The 22,156-nt window shown below is 34.9% G+C and overlaps 1 long non-coding RNA gene across 6 annotated transcripts; it reads left to right on the top strand.

Annotated features, from left to right (window-relative positions):
• The first annotated feature begins 3,833 nt into the window (after positions 1-3,833).
• Positions 3,834-21,150, top strand: LOC115764126. 6 transcript variants are annotated; one of them, XR_004018007.1, is made up of 3 exons: positions 3,834-4,044; positions 5,094-10,078; positions 13,087-21,147. It is a non-coding gene; the product is annotated as an uncharacterized LOC115764126 (long non-coding RNA). The 6 variants fall into 6 exon arrangements; XR_004018006.1 differs by having other exon boundaries at positions 3,834-4,333; XR_004018005.1 differs by having other exon boundaries at positions 3,834-4,375.
• The last annotated feature ends 1,006 nt before the right edge of the window (positions 21,151-22,156 follow it).

Below are 22,156 nucleotides of genomic sequence, written 5' to 3'. Positions count from 1 at the left end.
GCTTTTTTCAGAGAAAAGAGAAAAAAAACGTATAATAAAAAGAAAATAAAAATAAAATAAATGTTAATCTTATGAGCAAAAACCGAATAATAGCAAGAAAATAACTAAAATAAAAGGTTTTCTCATGAGTTTGCCATTTTTTAGGGTACCTTTTTTTTTTTGCCAACTGTTGGCCTCTGGACAGACAATGGACCCATTAATGTAGTAGACCCGGGCGCACAGCGTTAAAGTGCTTCAAATTAAATTGTGCTTACATGCTGCGTGGGCATCCGCCTGGCCAATAGGTCACACCAACAACAGCAACAACAAAAGCAACAACAACAACAAGAAGAACAAGAATAAAAACTCGCTGTTGACAAATCGTTTACAGGCTTTGAGGCCAAGACAAGCTAATTAAGTGGCATGCTGCATTTGGGTTAAAGGTCCACAAGTCTTGACTGCAACTTCACAAACTCCTACACACACACAAATAGACACACACACACACACACACACACACACACACATGGACACTTGGTACACAACGCGTGTTCGTTTCCGTGTTGACGACTCGACCTTTTCTTTTTCGAATTTATTTATCGCCGCGAGCTGTGCACGGCCTGGTGTCTGCTGAAGCACTGCTCCAAATGCTGCACGGCCAGCTCGCTTTTGAGGCACGATAAGGCCAGCAGCCAGGAGCCAGGAGACGAGCCAGGAGACAAGCCAGTAGCCGACGCGATACGAGCCTGCCGACGACTGAATGTAGGTCCCTGTTGCCAAGCCGCGCCCGCAAAACAGCCTGCCTTCGTTAAAGCTCAAACGAGAGTGTGTGTGTATGTGTGTGTATGTGAGTTGCGTGTGTGTGCGTGTGCTGTTCGTATGTGGGCGACTCGTCGTCGTCCTTGTCGCTGAGCAAATTGGGCATGGCTGGCCCTCAAATGCATTTGGCAGCGTTATGCCACAGCGTTTGTTGTTTTTCACTCATTTTCTCATTTCCCAACACATTTTCCACAAAATTTGCACAGGCACAGGAAACCTACAACTTTGTAGGCTCAAAAATTCGAAGGACCACATTTGGCAAGATACAAGGTTAAACCATTGCAAAATGTCAGGGAACGTGAACGCGAGACCCTGAGCACAAAGCTCAGATGCTGGGAAAAAGGCGAAAAGGGAAAACTTCTAAAAGGGAAAACTCAGCCTCATTTTGTGCCATAATAAAACATGTTGTTGTTGCCCATTCTCTGGGTAAATACGTTTATTATGCCATTTGAATGTTTTGCCCCTTTGTTTTTGCTGCGAGGGGTGTGCTCTCTGAGTGTGTGCGTGTGTGTGTCTGCGAATGTGTGTCTGCGTGTGTGTGTGTGTCTGCTGCCGCAGGAAACAAAACAAAAGCAACAAGCCAGCCATAGACTCGGGTCTATTATCAATGCAGTTACGCACGGGCGCCCACGGCGTATACGCAATTTCCGAAAGTTCTACCATTATTATTGTTGTTGTTGCCTTTGTTTGTCCTGCCAATTGCCGTTTTTCTGATGGCTTCCTTCCCACAAACTGTTATTTTAGCGTTTCCTCAACAAAATCTCAAGTCGTTCTGGTCACAAAGTCGCATCAGAGTTTTGGCCAAGCGCTGCCCTCAGCTGGCTCAGCAATTCCCTTTCCCATGGAGCCAAACTTTGACCCGAATCGCCCCTTGTTTTTTATTTATTTTTTTTTTTGCATTTGTTTAAAGTTTAATGGCAGTTTTCGAGTTTAAGTTTTGTTTATTGCCTAGCTCGTTAGCATTCATATTTAGCGTGTTTAAGTACACTCACTCGGCCAGCAGCGAGTAATCCGACTCGGATTCCGAAAAGAAACTCACTCAAAGAGATTGAGTGAGAGCGCAACTGAGAGTGTGAGCGCGAGTGAGAGCGTAAGTGCGAGTGAGAGAGCGCGAGTGAGAGTGTGCGAGCAATACCCATCCCATTGAGCACAGGATGCGCGCGCGCTCTGGCAACAGCTGTCTTTCCTGCTGGGCCAGGCAAAGGTTCAAAAACCTTGTGCTTGGTTCAACACACACAAACAATGTGATACTGCCAACTACACTGTAGAAAATTTAGATTTCAATGTCTCATAACTTTGTCAAAATAAAGAAGACCATTTCGTTCAAGATTTTAGCACTAGATTTATTTTGCATCTCATTCGTAAACATTTATAAAGTTATATACGCAAGAATTTTAATTAATTATATAAAAACTATAATTTATAAATAAACAAACTTATCAATTCATATTTGGGAAACATTTAAATAAAATATAAAATGTTTTTGGAATTCGATTGTGATTTCGACAAATTAGAATTAAACACAACATATTATAAAACTCTGAGGGATTCTGAGGGGACTTTTCTTGGTTTTATTTATTTTTATAAAATATCAAAATCTATGCTTATGTACTTTGCAGCCTAAACACGTTAATTACTTTAAAAATTAAATTGTTTTTTTTTATACCCTGAACCCATTAAAAATGGGTATAAGGGTATATTGTATTTGTGCAAAATCCAAATGTATGTAACAGGCAGAAGGAAGCATCTCCGACCCCATAAAGTATATATATTCTTGATCAGCTCCAATAGCCGAATCGATCTAGCCATGTCCGTCTGTCTGTCTGTCCGTCTGTCCGTCCGTCCGTCCGTCTGTCCGTATGTATGAACGCAAGGTTCTCAGAACCTATAAGAGCTAGAAATTTTAGATGTAGATGCTCCTAGTTCCCGCGCAGTTCGAGTTTGTTTCCGATAATCGATAACTTGCTCCGTTTTCAAGCAATCGATAAAAATCGATATCGATATCCTGTTTTTTGGGCAATTTTGGTAAATAATAAGAGCTGGAGTCACCAAACTTGGCATATAGCTTCTAAAATAGAATATATATATGCATTTGATGTTGGAAGAAGAGTGTTCAGGGTATCCCCTAGTCGGGAGCTCCCGACTAGAACCTCTTACTTGTTTTTTTTTATGATTGATCTGCCTGCAAATTCGGTTACCACTTAAATATACAATATTGAAAATAATCTCATTTTCCGGGCGATCTTCCCAACTCATATTGAAAAATACATATTCTGCAATTTTATTATTATCAACTGTGGTGTTCATAGAAGTATAAGACACTATTATAAAAGAAAGATTCTAAGGTTGTTCATTTTTTTGTCTTTTTAAAACAATGCCAAAAAACTCTTCAACTCTTGTTACGCACATAATATATTTTTTTTTACATTTTTTGATACAGCAATTAATTTATTTAAGTATAACAGTATAACAGAAGTAAAACAAACATTCAAACGACGCGCCCGAATTTTATAGAAATTTCCAGCAACAAAAGTCTGGCAAGCCTGTGCGTTAGGTCAGCGCGTCTTAACTATCTCGCTCACACAATTGCAGTCTGGCAACAATATTTGTAAATTGAAAAAATAAACTATATTTGTTTTAGCACGCCTCGCTTCAAATACTCTACTGACTGCTTATGCTATGTTAAGGGTACCTAAATTTAAAGACTGATTAGTTAAATATATGTATAAGTGGCATACCTTGAAAAGAGACCATTTTATGCTGATCCTAACCCAGCTTAACAAAGGGACTTACACATGTGAATTTATCTTATACTTGTTTATACTTATTTTTATAACCAAGGAACTGTGTCGGTGGGCAGAGTATACAAAGCAGTAAGGCACGTAGGCAGCAAACACAGCAGTGTATTCACTCGCACCTTCGTAATACATTTGTCGCACACAAGGGAGACAAATCGATTTTTCGAAGCGTCGAGAAGGCAGCTGCCGCTGGGTATAAATAGAGCTCGCAGTAGGCATCTCAGTCATTCGAAAAAAATTAGTGCTCAAGTGAAGTTCTCTCGTGAAACTGAAATTTAGTTAAAGAAAAGTTGTTTCTGATATAAAGTGCTAAATTTTCACATTAGTTGTTACACACACACATACCATGTATATATATTGTTCAACGGCAATGCAAAAGTGTGCAGAAACAGTTGGAAAGGCGAACCTGCGGAGCTATAACATGGCACGAAGGCTGAAATAATTGCTAGTACGGGTTTCTCAAGCATTTCTGCTCTGAACAAAGAAAATGAAATCAGCTTCTCGTCCTCCTCGTCGACATCTCAGCGTGGGCACGTCAGGCATTTTCACATAACGGCGAAATGGGGCCACACGAAACCAGACTTGGCGGTGCGAAAACCCAAACCAAGTTTTTCATCTTTGGCTAGAAAGTTGCACTGTAGGCAGGCTGAGGCAGATGCCAGGCGTTTGAATTGCTAGCCGGAGTGTGCGGAGTGTGTGTGTTGTCCTGGACTTGAGGAGTTTGGATAGGAAGCCAGGTATAAAACGCAGCGAAGACAGCTTGTTCTCTCTTGTTATACGTAAGCAAAAACTCTAAGCTTAAGGCGTAGTTTTTATTGCCAGTCAATTTGTCAATTTCTAAAACGTTTTCGAACGTGTGACGTCAGCGTGATTTTTTTTCCTGCTTTTCTAAGTAAACGTTTGTATAAATTTCTTTTCGAAATGAACAAATTTGCAAATATTGTGTAATATTCATATTTGCAATTTCTGTATTGCGTAATATCGTTTTTTCGTCGCATCTAGCACAAAATCCACCCCATGCAGGGCCATGAGTCATCTTATTTTCTGTCATACATGAACCACCTCGACTGTTCTATGTGTAAAACGCCCAAAGAAGAGCGGTTGGCCTGCTCTAAAAATAACGCGCATTGTATGCATTGCATGTAAATATACGACTTGTATACACATACTATCTCGCTTGCACACTTACGTACAGATGCCTTTGCGTGGCCCAGCAGCTGCGCAATCAACCCACCCCGTGGTGAGTTATTGGACCCGCCTTTGTTGTATTGATTTGACTCTTTCCACCTCTTCTGTACGTATACGTATAAGTGTGTTACCATCTCTCTTACACAAGTTTCTCTGGAACGGTCGCTTTTATTGGCAATTTACGTACTAAATTAAGTTCTTTTAGCCGTTTAAAAATCTAGTTGTTAATCTTAATTAATTAACTGCCATTTTGATAATTGTTTTACACGTTAACCAAGCAATATGTATTTCTTTCTCTAAACTTTATAGTTGGGCGTTGAAAGTTGATACGCGATCGATCGATGTTATAACTCGAATGCAATGCGTGCGAAAGGGCATTACAACAGCTGAAATATGCCGTTGGTTTTTGGCCCCGTTAGCCGTGTGGCGAGAGTATATCTGAACTCAGCGACCTGTGTGTGTGTCGCTACCTACACACAGGGGTACTAAACATCGTTTTTATCAGATTGTGATTGCGTGGATTGAATTTATAGGAACCTGTATCGACTTCTCTGCTCTACTATGACTTGTTCAAAACAAAGGCGCACAATTACCTATACGTTTATATACGGCCTTCTATTATTTACCTAACATCATCGAACCGTTATCAATACCGATCCAAACAGATATAAACACTACTGACATCGATCGATAAAGATATATATATATATCTCGTATCTGGAGTAGCAACTGAACGAGCCGATCGTTAGTTCGTTTTATGCAGCACAATTTACAAACTATATTCTTGTTATTTACTTATTTTTTTTTCTGTTGTAAACATAAACATTTGCTAGTACACGACATGTGCGACTTAAGTTCTTAAATACCTGAAACTGTTAAACAAAAAGAAAAAAACAAAGAAAATATTCTGTTTTTGTACACACAACCCAAGATTTAAGAAAATTTGTCCATTTATTGTTGTAAATATACTTGTCCATACCAGTTATAGATAATGAATGAAGAATATAAGCAAAAAAAAAAAAAAAAGAATGAGCTCATCAATACAGAAAAGCTACAAACAAAAAAGAATAAAAGAAATCTAAGAAGACCAATAAATTTCGAAACAATTGTTCGCCATATTTTTATTTTAAGCTAAAATTCTATACAAATTTCAGTCTAATCATCGTACAAATGGAGGAAGGGCCACTCTAAATATCCCATACAGGTTTATTTACTCGAAAATTATGCGTATAAAAGTATAAAAATTTTAAGGTTTGAAGTTAAGGTAAACATCGACAATTTCTATATATATACGAGGCATTCCCTATAAATATAAGTTAATATTTTAGCCAATACACATACCTTGCGATCATATAAGGGAAATATAACATGCGAATTTGTTAGTTATAAATATATTAGGGTTTTGGTAAATGCTAACAAGTTATGCGATAAGCTGCAAAAATGGTTGAATATTCAAATAATCTATACGACACTCCAACGGCCGTATTTATACAAATTTTAAATACCCAACATTACACAATATTCTACAATTTATTCAAATTTTTCCGATTTACTTATGAGATTAAGCGTCTTCAATTTTTCTACAATTTATTTTTGGTTAGTCCTCGGTTTACTAGATATTAAACTCTACAACACAACCTGAACAGTTTACATATAAAAATCAAATTTACTTCAAATACAAAGAGAACTAAACAAGGATTAAACACAAAGATTAAACACTAATCCTCAAAAGCAATTTTTCTTCCACAACTTAACATCGGAACTTAACTTCAATGACAAAAAATACTCCTTAATGGTCTAAATTGTCCAGCATAAAATGGAACATATCATCCAATTATGATCTAGCTACTTTTCAACCTGGAAATTTCCTCCAAAGAATGAGTATGAACTTTCCAAAATCGTCTGAATCATCTGAATCAATGGAAACTACACGTCAGGCCAAGCATAAATCTACCTCAACGCACCACATTTAATTCAAGCTAAAACTTCTCAAATATTAATGTGCCAACCAAGTATACATCCACAAAAGATTCTTCTGCTTCTCAACTTCTCCATCTACAAGCAACTCAATATCTTCTACTTCCCAACTGCTCCTCCATCTACAAGCAACTAAACACAGCTGACATCTTTCAAACTCATCTGGTTGCTATGTTTTAAGTTCGATTTTCAACAACTTCAAAATATTTTTTACAACGTTCCTCATCTTTCGACAAATTTTACCATTTATATATATATCTGACCCGTGATTACAACCAAATTTTAAGTTTAATTTATAATACACAATCTACGAAACATTCTACTCAAACCACGTTGTCTTATACATCTCCCTTATAAAACTGCGTCCAATATAAATTATACAATACTAAACAAACGAAAGAGTATCAAAACAAAAAATATACACAAAACAATCTGAAAATCCCGTGTGCTCCGAACATGGCCAATTCTGGTAAACCCTACACGAAAAAATCCTTTACAAAAGCTGCTTTCTATTCAAATATTGCAATACTAAATATACGAAAAAAGTGTAAAAACACACGAAAACTGCGATAAATTTTACGAAAATGGTGTGTTCGGTCACGAAAGAGTGTGAAAACATAGAAATTTCCCTTTTAGGTAGGTCATACACAAACCTCGATTACAACCCAAATTTTAAACATACAAGAGAACGAGAACATACACGAAAACTGCGATGAATTCGAAGAGAATGGTGCTCGGTTAAGAGTGTGAAAACATAGAAATTTCGCTATTAGGTAGGTTATACACAAACTGCGATGAATTTGAGAGTAGTGTTCGATTAAGAAAGAGTGTGAAAACATAGAAATTTCCCTTTTAGGTATGTCATACACAATCTGCGTTGAATTTGAAGAGAATGGTGTTCGGTTAAGAGTGAAAACATAGAAATTTCCCTATTAGGTAGGTCAAACACAAACCTCGATACCCACCCAAATTTTAAACATACAAGAGTGTGAAAACATACACAAAAACTGCGATGAATTTAAAGAGAATTGCGTTCGGTTAGGAAAGAGTGTGAAAACATAGAAATTTCCCTTTTAGGTAGGTCAAACACAAACCTCGATTACAACCCAAATGTTAAACATACAAGAGTGTGAAAACATACACGAAAACTGCGATAAATTTAAAGAGAATGGCGTGTTCGGTTAGGAAAGAGTGTGAAAACATAGAAATTTCCCTTTTAGGTAGGTCAAACACAAACCTCGATTACAACCCAAATGTTAAACATACAAGAGTGTGAAAACATACACGAAAACTGCGATGAATTCGAAGAGAATGGTGTTCGGTTAAGAGTGTGAAAACATAGAAATTTCGCTATTAGGTAGGTTATACACAAACTGCGATGAATTTGAGAGTAGTGTTCGATTAAGAAAGAGTGTGAAAACATAGAAATTTCCCTTTTAGGTATGTCAAAACAAACTGCGATAAATTTTACGAAAATGGCGTGTTCGGTTAAGAAAGAATGTGAAAACATAGAAATTTCCCTATTAGGTAGGTCATACACAAACCTCGATACCCACCCAAATTTTAAACATACAAGAGTGTGAAAACATACACGAAAACTGCGATGAATGTAAAGAGAATTGCTATCGGTTAAGAGTGTGAAGACATAGAAATTTTACTTTTAGGTAGGTCATACACAATCTGCGTTGAATTTGAAGAGAATGGTGTTCGGTTGAGTGAAAACATAGAAATTTCCCTATTAGGTAGGTCAAACACAAACCTCGATACCCACCCAAATTTTAAACATACAAGAGTGTGAAAACATACACGAAAACTGCGATGAATGTAAAGAGAATTGCTATCGGTTAAGAGTGTGAAGACATAGAAATTTTACTTTTAGGTAGGTCATACACAATCTGCGTTGAATTTGAAGAGAATGGTGTTCGGTTGAGTGAAAACATAGAAATTTCCCTATTAGGTAGGTCAAACACAAACCTCGATACCCACCCAAATTTTAAACATACAAGAGTGTGAAAACATACACGAAAACTGCGATAAATTTAAAGAGAATGGCGTGTTCGGTTAGGAAAGAGTGTGAAAACATAGAAATTTCCCTTTTAGGTAGGTCAAACACAAACCTCGATTACAACCCAAATTTTAAACATACAAGAGTGTGAAAACATACACGAAAACTGCGATGAATTTAAAGAGAATGGCGTGTTTGGTTAGGAAAGAGTGTGAAAACATAGAAATTTCCCTTTTAGGTAGGTCATTCACAAACTGCGATGAATTTAAAGAGAATGGCGTGTTCGGTTAGGAAAGAGTGTAAAAACATAGAAATTTCCCTTTTAGGTAGGTCAAACACAAACCTCGATTACAACCCAAATGTTAAACATACAAGAGTGTGAAACCATACACGAAAACTGCGATAAATTTTACGAAAATGGCGTGTTCGGTTAGGAAAGAGTGTGAAAACATAGAAATTTTCCTATTAGGTAGGTCATACACAAACTGCGATGAATTTGAGAGTGGAGTGTTCGGTTAAGAGTGTGAATACATAGAAATTTCCCTTTTAGGTAGGTCAAACACAAACCTCGATTACAACCCAAATGTTAAACATACAAGAGTGTGAAACCATACACGAAAACTGCGATAAATTTTACGAAAATGGCGTGTTCGGTTAAGAAAGAATGTGAAAACATAGAAATTTCCCTATTAGGTAGGTCATACACAAACCTCGATACCCACCCAAATTTTAAACATACAAGAGTGTGACAACATTCACGAAAACTGCGATGAATTTAAAGAGAATTGCTATCGGTTAAGAGTGTGAAGACATAGAAATTTTACTTTTAGGTAGGTCATACACAATCTGCGTTGAATTTGAAGAGAATGGTGTTCGGTTAAGAGTGTGAAGACATAGAAATTTCCCTTTTAGGTAGGTTATACACAAACTGCGATGAATTTGAGAGTAGTGTTCGATTAAGAGTGTGAAAACATAGAAATTTCGCTATTAGGTAGGTCATTCACAAACTGCGATGAATTTAAAGAGAATGGCGTGTTCGGTTAGGAAAGAGTGTGAAAACGTAGAAATTTCCCTTTTAGGTAGGTCATACACAATCTGCGTTGAATTTGAAGAGAATGGTGTTCGGTTAGGAAAGAGTGTGAAAACGTAGAAATTTCCCTATTAGGTAGGTCAAACACAAACCTCGATACCCACCCATATTTTAAACATACAAGAGTGTGAAAACATACACGAAAACTGCGATAAATTTTACGAAAATGGCGTGTTCGGTTAAGAAAGAATGTGAAAACATAGAAATTTCCCTTTTAGGTAGGTCATACACAAACCTCGATTACAACCCAAATTTTAAACATACAAGAGTGTGAAAACATACGAAAACTGCGATGAATTTGAAGAGAATGGTGTTCGGTTAAGAGTGTGAAGACATAAAAATTTCCCTTTTAGGTAGGTCATACACAAACTGCGATGAATTTGAGAGTGGAGTGTTCGGTTAAGAGAGAATGTGAAAACATAGAAATTTCCCTATTAGGTAGGTCATACACAAACTGCGATTACAACCCAAATTTTAAACATACAAGAGTGTGAAAACATACGAAAACTGCGATGAATTTGAAGAGAATGGTGTTCGGTTAAGAGTGTGAAGACATAAAAATTTCCCTTTTAGGTAGGTCATACACAAACTGCGATGAATTTGAGAGTGGAGTGTTCGGTTAAGAGAGAATGTGAAAACATAGAAATTTCCCTATTAGGTAGGTCATACACAAACTGCGATTACAACCCAAATTTTAAACATACAAGAGTGTGAAAACATACGAAAACTGCGATGAATTTGAAGAGAATGGTGTTCGGTTAAGAGTGTGAAGACATAAAAATTTCCCTTTTAGGTAGGTCATACACAAACTGCGATGAATTTGAGAGTGGAGTGTTCGGTTAAGAGAAAATGTGAAAACATAGAAATTTCCCTATTAGGTAGGTCATACACAAACTGCGATTACAACCCAAATTTTAAACATACAAGAGTGTGAAAACATACGAAAACTGCGATGAATTTGAAGAGAATGGCGTGTTTGGTTAGGAAAGAGTGTGAAAACATAGAAATTTCCCTTTTAGGTAGGTCAAACACAAACCTCGATTACAACCCAAATGTTAAACATACAAGAGTGTGAAACCATACACGAAAACTGCGATAAATTTTACGAAAATGGCGTGTTCGGTTAGGAAAGAGTGTGAAAACGTAGAAATTTTCCTATTAGGTAGGTCATACACAAACTGCGATGAATTTGAGAGTGGAGTGTTCGGTTAAGAGTGTGAATACATAGAAATTTTCCTATTAGGTAGGTCATACACAAACCTCGATTACAACCCAAATTTTAAACATACAATAATTTAAACACATACACGAAAACTGTGAATAATTTGAGAGTGAAGTGTTTGGTTTAGAAAGAGTGTGAAAACTTGCGATATGCTGCGAAAATGGTTAAACATTAAGATAATATACATGACATTACAACGCCATATTTCTGTAAAATTAAAGACCCAAGAACATAGGATGATATACAATTAATTATATTTGGTAATTTATCATGAACTTCTTTACGTCTTAAATTTTATTTCTGCATAGTCAATGTTTTACTAGATATCATCAAACTACAATGCCACGTGAAAAATGCACAAAGAAAAATCGAAAATCCCTTTCAAAAATCAAGGAAAAGCGACAATTGACAGAACATTAAATGCTTCTAATCAACAAAATACACAGCATTTTTTGTCTACGATTTATAAAAGTTCGAACTTCACCTTTACCTTCTATAACACAAAAATATCCTTTATTGGTCAAAATTGTCCAGCATAAAATGGAACATATCATCCAATTATGATCTAGCTACTTTTCAACCTGGAAATTTCCTCCAAAGAATGAGTATGAACTTTCCAAAATCGTCTGAATCATCTGAATCAATGGAAACTACACGTCAGGCCAAGCATAAATCTACCTCAACGCACCACATTTAATTCAAGCTAAAACTTCTCAAATATTAATGTGCCAACCAAGTATACATCCACAAAAGATTCTTCTGCTTCTCAACTTCTCCATCTACAAGCAACTCAATATCTTCTACTTCCCAACTGCTCCTCCATCTACAAGCAACTAAACACAGCTGACATCTTTCAAACTCATCTGGTTGCTATGTTTTAAGTTCGATTTTCAACAACTTCAAAATATTTTTTACAACGTTCCTCATCATTCGACAAATTTTACCATTTATATATATATCTGACCCGTGATTACAACCAAATTTTAAGTTTAATTTATAATACACAATCTACGAAACATTCTACTCAAACCACGTTGTCTTATACATCTCCCTTATAAAACTGCGTCCAATATAAATTATACAATACTAAACAAACGAAAGAGTATCAAAACAAAAAATATACACAAAACAATCTGAAAATCCCGTGTGCTCCGAACATGGCCAATTCTGGTAAACCCTACACGAAAAAATCCTTTACAAAAGCTGCTTTCTATTCAAATATTGCAATACTAAATATACGAAAAAAGTGTAAAAACACACGAAAACTGCGATAAATTTTACGAAAATGGTGTGTTCGGTCACGAAAGAGTGTGAAAACATAGAAATTTCCCTTTTAGGTAGGTCATACACAAACCTCGATTACAACCCAAATTTTAAACATACAAGAGAACGAGAACATACACGAAAACTGCGATGAATTCGAAGAGAATGGTGCTCGGTTAAGAGTGTGAAAACATAGAAATTTCGCTATTAGGTAGGTTATACACAAACTGCGATGAATTTGAGAGTAGTGTTCGATTAAGAAAGAGTGTGAAAACATAGAAATTTCCCTTTTAGGTATGTCATACACAATCTGCGTTGAATTTGAAGAGAATGGTGTTCGGTTAAGAGTGAAAACATAGAAATTTCCCTATTAGGTAGGTCAAACACAAACCTCGATACCCACCCAAATTTTAAACATACAAGAGTGTGAAAACATACACAAAACTGCGATGAATTTAAAGAGAATTGCGTTCGGTTAAGAGTGTGAAAACGTAGAAATTTCCCTTTTAGGTAGGTCATTCACAAACTGCAATAAATTTAAAGAGAATGGCGTGTTCGGTTAGGAAAGAGTGTGAAAACATAGAAATTTCCCTTTTAGGTAGGTCAAACACAAACCTCGATTACAACCCAAATGTTAAACATACAAGAGTGTGAAAACATACACGAAAACTGCGATAAATTTTACGAAAATGGCGTGTTCGGTTAAGAAAGAATGTGAAAACATAGAAATTTCCCTTTTAGGTAGGTCATACACAATCTGCGTTGAATTTAAAGAGAATTGCGTTCGGTTAAGTGTGAAAACATAGAAATTTCCCTTTTAGGTAGGTCAAACACAAACCTCGATTACAACCCAAATGTTAAACATACAAGAGTGTGAAAACATACACGAAAACTGCGATAAATTTTACGAAAATGGCGTGTTCGGTTAAGAAAGAATGTGAAAACATAGAAATTTCCCTTTTAGGTAGGTCAAACACAAACCTCGATTACAACCCAAATGTTAAACATACAAGAGTGTGAAAACATTCACGAAAACTGCGATGAATTTAAAGAGAATTGCTATCGGTTAAGAGTGTGAAGACATAGAAATTTTACTTTTAGGTAGGTCATACACAATCTGCGTTGAATTTGAAGAGAATGGTGTTCGGTTAAGAGTGTGAAGACATAGAAATTTCCCTTTTAGGTAGGTTATACACAAACTGCGATGAATTTGAGAGTAGTGTTCGATTAAGAGTGTGAAAACATAGAAATTTCGCTATTAGGTAGGTCATTCACAAACTGCGATGAATTTAGAGAGAATGGCGTGTTCGGTTAGGAAAGAGTGTGAAAGCGTAGAAATTTCCCTTTTAGGTAGGTCATACACAATCTGCGTTGAATTTGAAGAGAATGGTGTTCGGTTGAGTGAAAACATAGAAATTTCCCTATTAGGTAGGTCAAACACAAACCTCGATACCCACCCAAATTTTAAACATACAAGAGTGTGAAAACATACACGAAAACTGCGATAAATTTAAAGAGAATGGCGTGTTCGGTTAGGAAAGAGTGTGAAAACATAGAAATTTCCCTTTTAGGTAGGTCAAACACAAACCTCGATTACAACCCAAATGTTAAACATACAAGAGTGTGAAAACATACACGAAAACTGCGATAAATTTTACGAAAATGGCGTGTTCGGTTAAGAAAGAATGTGAAAACATAGAAATTTCCCTTTTAGGTAGGTCATACACAATCTGCGTTGAATTTAAAGAGAATTGCGTTCGGTTAAGTGTGAAAACATAGAAATTTCCCTATTAGGTAGGTCAAACACAAACCTCGATTACAACCCAAATTTTAAACATACAAGAGAGTGAGAACATACACGAAAACTGCGATGAATTTGAAGAGAATGGTGTTCGGTTAAGAGTATGAAAACATAGAAATTTCCCTTTTAGGTAGGTCATTCACAAACTGCGATGAATTAAAAGAGAATGGCGTAAAAACATAGAAATTTCCCTTTTAGGTAGGTCAAACACAAACCTCGATTACAACCCAAATGTTAAACATACAAGAGTGTGAAAACATTCACGAAAACTGCGATGAATTTAAAGAGAATTGCTATCGGTTAAGAGTGTGAAGACATAGAAATTTTACTTTTAAGTAGGTCATACACAATCTGCGTTGAATTTGAAGAGAATGGTGTTCGGTTAAGAGTGAAAACATAGAAATTTCCCTTTTAGGTAGGTTATACACAAACTGCGATGAATTTGAGAGTAGTGTTCGATTAAGAGTGTGAAAACATAGAAATTTCGCTATTAGGTAGGTCATTCACAAACTGCGATGAATTTAAAGAGAATGGCGTGTTCGGTTAGGAAAGAGTGTGAAAACGTAGAAATTTCCCTTTTAGGTAGGTCATACACAATCTGCGTTGAATTTGAAGAGAATGGTGTTCGGTTAAGAGTGTGAAAACATAGAAATTTTACTTTTAGGTAGGTCATACACAATCTGCGTTGAATTTAAAGAGAATTGCGTTCGGTTAAGTGTGAAAACATAGAAATTTCCCTATTAGGTAGGTCAAACACAAACCTCGATTACAACCCAAATTTTAAACATACAAGAGAGTGAGAACATACACGAAAACTGCGATGAATTTGAAGAGAATGGTGTTCGGTTAAGAGTATGAAAACATAGAAATTTCCCTTTTAGGTAGGTCATTCACAAACTGCGATGAATTAAAAGAGAATGGCGTAAAAACATAGAAATTTCCCTTTTAGGTAGGTCAAACACAAACCTCGATTACAACCCAAATGTTAAACATACAAGAGTGTGAAAACATACACGAAAACTGCGATAAATTTTACGAAAATGGCGTGTTCGGTTAAGAAAGAATGTGAAAACATAGAAATTTCCCTTTTAGGTAGGTCATACACAATCTGCGTTGAATTTAAAGAGAATTGCGTTCGGTTAAGAGTGTGAAAACATAGAAATTTTACTTTTAGGTAGGTCATACACAATCTGCGTTGAATTTGAAGAGAATGGTGTTCGGTTGAGTGAAAACATAGAAATTTCCCTATTAGGTAGGTCAAACACAAACCTCGATACCCACCCAAATTTTAAACATACAAGAGTGTGAAAACATACACGAAAACTGCGATAAATTTAAAGAGAATGGCGTGTTCGGTTAGGAAAGAGTGTGAAAACATAGAAATTTCCCTTTTAGGTAGGTCAAACACAAACCTCGATTACAACCCAAATGTTAAACATACAAGAGTGTGAAAACATACACGAAAACTGCGATAAATTTTACGAAAATGGCGTGTTCGGTTAAGAAAGAATGTGAAAACATAGAAATTTCCCTTTTAGGTAGGTCATACACAATCTGCGTTGAATTTAAAGAGAATTGCGTTCGGTTAAGTGTGAAAACATAGAAATTTCCCTATTAGGTAGGTCAAACACAAACCTCGATTACAACCCAAATTTTAAACATACAAGAGAGTGAGAACATACACGAAAACTGCGATGAATTTGAAGAGAATGGTGTTCGGTTAAGAGTATGAAAACATAGAAATTTCCCTTTTAGGTAGGTCATTCACAAACTGCGATGAATTAAAAGAGAATGGCGTAAAAACATAGAAATTTCCCTTTTAGGTAGGTCAAACACAAACCTCGATTACAACCCAAATGTTAAACATACAAGAGTGTGAAAACATTCACGAAAACTGCGATGAATTTAAAGAGAATTGCTATCGGTTAAGAGTGTGAAGACATAGAAATTTTACTTTTAGGTAGGTCATACACAATCTGCGTTGAATTTGAAGAGAATGGTGTTCGGTTAAGAGTGAAAACATAGAAATTTCCCTTTTAGGTAGGTTATACACAAACTGCGATGAATTTGAGAGTAGTGTTCGATTAAGAGTGTGAAAACATAGAAATTTCGCTATTAGGTAGGTCATTCACAAACTGCGATGAATTTAAAGAGAATGGCGTGTTCGGTTAGGAAAGAGTGTGAAAACGTAGAAATTTCCCTTTTAGGTAGGTCATACACAATCTGCGTTGAATTTGAAGAGAATGGTGTTCGGTTGAGTGAAAACATAGAAATTTCCCTATTAGGTAGGTCAAACACAAACCTCGATACCCACCCAAATTTTAAACATACAAGAGTGTGAAAACATACACGAAAACTGCGATAAATTTAAAGAGAATGGCGTGTTCGGTTAGGAAAGAGTGTGAAAACATAGAAATTTCCCTATTAGGTAGGTCAAACACAAACCTCGATACCCACCCAAATTTTAAACATACAAGAGTGTGAAAACATACACGAAAACTGCGATAAGTTTTACGAAAATGGCGTGTTCGGTTAAGAAAGAATGTGAAAACATAGAAATTTCCCTTTTAGGTAGGTCATACACAATCTGCGTTGAATTTAAAGAGAATTGCGTTCGGTTAAGAGTGTGAAAACATAGAAATTTCCCTATTAGGTAGGTCAAACACAAACCTCGATTACAACCCAAATTTTAAACATACAAGAGTGTGAAAACACACGAAAACTGCGATGAATTTAAAGAGAATGGCGCGTTCGGTTAGGAAAGAGTGTGAAAACATTGAAATTTCCCCATTAGGTAGGTCAAACACAAACCTCGATTACAACCCAAATTTTAAACATACAAGAGTGTGAAAACATACACGAAAACTGCGATGAATTTAAAGAGAATGGCGTGTTTGGTTAGGAAAGAATGTGAAAACATAGAAATTTCCCTTTTAGGTAGGTCATACACAATCTGCGTTGAATTTAAAGAGAATTGCGTTCGGTTAAGAGTGTGAAAACATAGAAATTTCCCTATTAGGTAGGTCAAACACAAACCTCGATTACAACCCAAATTTTAAACATACAAGAGTGTGAAAACACACGAAAACTGCGATGAATTTAAAGAGAATTGCGTTCGGTTAAGAGTGTGAAGACATAGAAATTTCCCTTTTAGGTAGGTCATACACAAACCTCGATTACAACCCAAATTTTAAACATACAAGAGTGTGAAAACATACACGAAAACTGCGATGAATTTAAAGAGAATGGCGTGTTTGGTTAGGAAAGAGTGTGAAAACATAGAAATTTCCCTTTTAGGTAGGTCATTCACAAACTGCGATGAATTTATAGAGAATGGCGTGTTCGGTTAGGAAAGAGTGTAAAAACATAGAAATTTCCCTTTTAGGTAGGTCAAACACAAACCTCGATTACAACCCAAATGTTAAACATACAAGAGTGTGAAACCATACACGAAAACTGCGATAAATTTTACGAAAATGGCGTGTTCGGTTAGGAAAGAGTGTGAAAACGTAGAAATTTTCCTATTAGGTAGGTCATACACAAACTGCGATGAATTTGAGAGTGGAGTGTTCGGTTAAGAGTGTGAATACATAGAAATTTTCCTATTAGGTAGGTCATACACAAACCTCGATTACAACCCAAATTTTAAACATACAAGAGTGTGAAAACATACACGAAAACTGCGATGAATTTAAAGAGAATGGCGTGTTTGGTTAGGAAAGAGTGTGAAAACATAGAAATTTCCCTTTTAGGTAGGTCATTCACAAACTGCGATGAATTTAAAGAGAATGGCGTGTTCGGTTAGGAAAGAGTGTAAAAACATAGAAATTTCCCTTTTAGGTAGGTCAAACACAAACCTCGATTACAACCCAAATGTTAAACATACAAGAGTGTGAAACCATACACGAAAACTGCGATAAATTTTACGAAAATGGCGTGTTCGGTTAGGAAAGAGTGTGAAAACGTAGAAATTTTCCTATTAGGTAGGTCATACACAAACTGCGATGAATTTGAGAGTGGAGTGTTCGGTTAAGAGTGTGAATACATAGAAATTTCCCTTTTAGGTAGGTCAAACACAAACCTCGATTACAACCCAAATTTTAAACATACAATAATTTAAACACATACAAGAAAACTGTGAATAATTTGAGAGTGAAGTGTTTGGTTTAGAAAGAGTGTGAAAACTTGCGATATGATGCGAAAATGGTTAAACATTAAGATAATATACATGACATTACAACGCCATATTTCTGTAAAATTAAAGACCCAAGAACATAGGATGATACACAATTAATTATATTTGGTAATTTATCATGAACTTCTTTACGTCTTAAATTTTATTTCTGCATAGTCAATGTTTTACTAGATATCATCAAACTACAATGCCACGTGAAAAATGCACAAAGAAAAATCGAAAATCCCTTTCAAAAATCAAGGAAAAGCGACAATTGACAGAACATTAAATGCTTCTAATCAACAAAATACACAGCATTTTTTGTCTACGATTTATAAAAGTTCGAACTTCACCTTTACCTTCTATAACACAAAAATATCCTTTATTGGTCAAAATTGTCCAGCATAAAATGGAACATATCATCCAATTATGATCTAGCTACTTTTCAACCTGGAAATTTCCTGCAAAGAATGAGTATGAACTTTCCAAAATCGTCTGAATCATCTGAATCAATGGAAACTACACGTCAGGCCAAGCATAAATCTACCTCAACGCACCACATTTAATTCAAGCTAAAACTTCTCAAATATTAATGTGCCAACCAAGTATACATCCACAAAAGATTCTTCTGCTTCTCAACTTCTCCATCTACAATCAACTCAATATCTTCTACTTCCCAACTGCTCCTCCATCTACAAGCAACTCAACACAGCTGACATCTTTAAAATGAAACTCTCTCACTATTTTTAAGTTCGATCTTCAACAAAACGAAAATATTTTTCCAACGTCCAACAATTAACTTTCAAGGACATGAAACCACATCTATCACATTATGTCTCAGAAATCTGAACCCTGGTTTATCAAAGCACAAATCACAAGTAGAATACTGAAATAATAAATTCGGAGTCCACATGTATGACCCCTTTCTCATATACTCCGAAAATGTTCACGATACTAATAAGCCTCCAAGTAACACGAAATATTTATATGACAAACTGCATTTCATACAAATATTACAATACTAAACATGCCAGATATGTCCTGAAAATGATACGTCTGTATGGTTAAGATGAGTGTGAAAACATCGAAATTTCCCAATTGGAAACTTCCCTAATACACAAAATATACCACGTTGAATATGAAAAGTTGACTTACATAGAAAATGCCCAATTGTGAAAAGAGGGAAATTTGTTTATTTTGAAAAGAAGTCCCTAAATCTTACTACGTTTTTGGATATACAAATTATTTGAATTAACTTTGGTTCCTGAAAAACAAATTGATACAAATATAACTGGACATAAAACCGATTACTATGAAATTCAAGAAGACAATAATTACGACATGTTTTTGAAATGCAACCAACAATATGATGACAAACTTATGTACAAATAGGATTATATATATATACATATATCACTTATTACTTTGCCTAAATGTAAAAACCTAGATCAACAACAATAATATATGTTAACATCAGACACTATATAATAGAGTATGATTTATATTTGATATGAATGTGCATGGCTAACACATTTATTCACTATAAATCGATTCACATTGTTCGTTTGAATATGCTGAATCAATTCATGTATACATTCCGTTGAAAGCTTTCTGTTTAGCAACAATTTCCAGAAAACATGTTTTATGTTGCATTTGTGAAGGAACTTTGCCACAATTAATATATAACCCATTTGTTGCTCAACTAACATACTTTCGGTCTATATTTAACAATTACAATTTGTTCACTTTCTGTATGCGACTGTACACTAAGGTATAAACTATACACCTCAACTCTGGTTAATAATCTTGTTCTTTGCAAATATACATTTTATGTTTATTTGAAATTAATTATTGCATAGATCTTATAGGAAATAGTTTGCCAGTTGAGATCTGTTTCTACGGCTTGCTAACACCAAGTATTTGCAGCAGTAAAGTTTTTTTCCATATTTTTAATGTGTTGTCAATTATTATAACATATCCTGTATACTCTCACAAACTTTAATTTATTTCCCTATTCAAAACTAATTATATTCATCTGGAACAACATTTTATACAGCCAAACTTTGCTATCCTTACCCCCTCCCCCCCTTATGTATTCTATTAAGTCTTAATCCCAACTTGTTGCAACTGTTTAATCATCATCGAGCCTTCTTCAATAGAGTATGGATATATATTCTGTATAATAATCCTTTTGTACAATCTGTTTCCCATTCCCGCGACATTCTCTGGGAAAATCTATCTATCAACGAATCAAACTGATAAACCTCACGCCTCACCTGTTAAATGTTACCTCTTCTCACCTGCTTGAAATGCTCCAGGATAATAACAAAAATCTTATAATACTTTTTAATTGATTGAATTGGCGTCATCAAAAAAACACTTTCGAATGCAATTGAATGAATCGGGCAAATATTAATGTAAGCATCAAAATCAGAAATTCACCAAAATATGGGCTTTACCTCAAATATTACAGCTATAAACCTTATTTGATATATTGCAACAAGAAAATGCATATTAATTTATGAATCATTATCTTCGTTTATTATAACCATATACATTTGTTAGATTCACAAATTCGCTCAGAAATACAGCTTAAATAATTCGCATCGCACAAAGAAACAAAGAAATCGCAAATGAATTTTTTAATGGAAATATTTGGGGAAAATGGAAACGATCTACATATAAATATTGAAAGTAGTATCTATTTTACATAAATATATGCCCAAACTAAAAAGGGCATGAGGCCATAATTAAAATACCAGAAAAGTTAAGGAATCAAATGAAAAACAAACATATATAAAATCTAAACTATGAGCCAAATATTTGTTGCGTCTTTTATGTTTATAAAAACTTGAAAACATAAATGAAAAAATAATTAAAAAATGATTATAAGGCTATTCCTCTACCATTTCAATTAATTCTAATTCAGATCATTTAAAAAAAAGAACTTGACTGCAAAGAGCTTCAAGAACCTCAGACTTTTTTACTTAAATGAAATTAACCACATGGGCATTATTGTTAATTAATTATTAATTATTCAATCGACATCAAGGATGAAATTCTGCCGAACAAAATCTTCTAGGAAACTGCGCCTTATTCCATACGAACAGCCTTTTATTCCTTTTTGAATTTTTATTTAATATTTTTAAACAGATTAATAATTTTTGTTTTTGGCATAAAATTTTTAAATATTATGCACACAAGTTTCTTAAAATATTATATTTTATATGTATCTGTGGTAAATTCTTGGTTTACTTTTTTAGCTCATGTATTTTTTTACTCTATGTATTTATTTATCCCTTTGGGGATTTTTTATTTTCAAGAAGGATTTTTATGATTTGAAGCTTTGCTTTAAATGTAATTGAATAAATCTGGAAATATTAATGCAAGCATCACAGTTAATAATTCATGGACTTCGCTTAAATTATCACAAGCTTTCTTTCCAATATGATATATACTATGCAATAATGGAGTTTATTAAAACGATTTACATCTGTTTCATTTACAAATTCATCCAGAAATACTAGAAGCTAAATAAGTAACTTCTTATAATAATTTGCATCGCAAGGAATGAGAAATAATAGTTGGAAATTTTGAAAACAATGTAACTTTCTTGGCATGAATATTGAAAACTATTTATTTTAATTATAAATCTTTTTACCTCAACTTAAAAGGAAACAAATCCCACATAAGAATACAAAAATAAACTGAGAGACAATTGTCCACAAAATCTTATCAACTGCGAGCTTAACATTTTCAACATTTTTGAAACTTGTAAGCCCTAATGAAAATATGAGACCCTATTTATTATAAGGGCAAAAAGTATGCCTCTTCAATTTA

This window comes from Drosophila novamexicana, unplaced genomic scaffold, assembly GCF_003285875.2.
Source record: "Drosophila novamexicana strain 15010-1031.04,08,12 unplaced genomic scaffold, DnovRS2.1 tig00000817-arrow-arrow-pilon, whole genome shotgun sequence".
Taxonomy (NCBI): Eukaryota; Metazoa; Arthropoda; class Insecta; order Diptera; family Drosophilidae; genus Drosophila; species Drosophila novamexicana.
The sequence above is the reverse complement of the archived record's forward strand: the minus strand, read 5'-3'. Positions and strand labels throughout refer to the sequence as shown.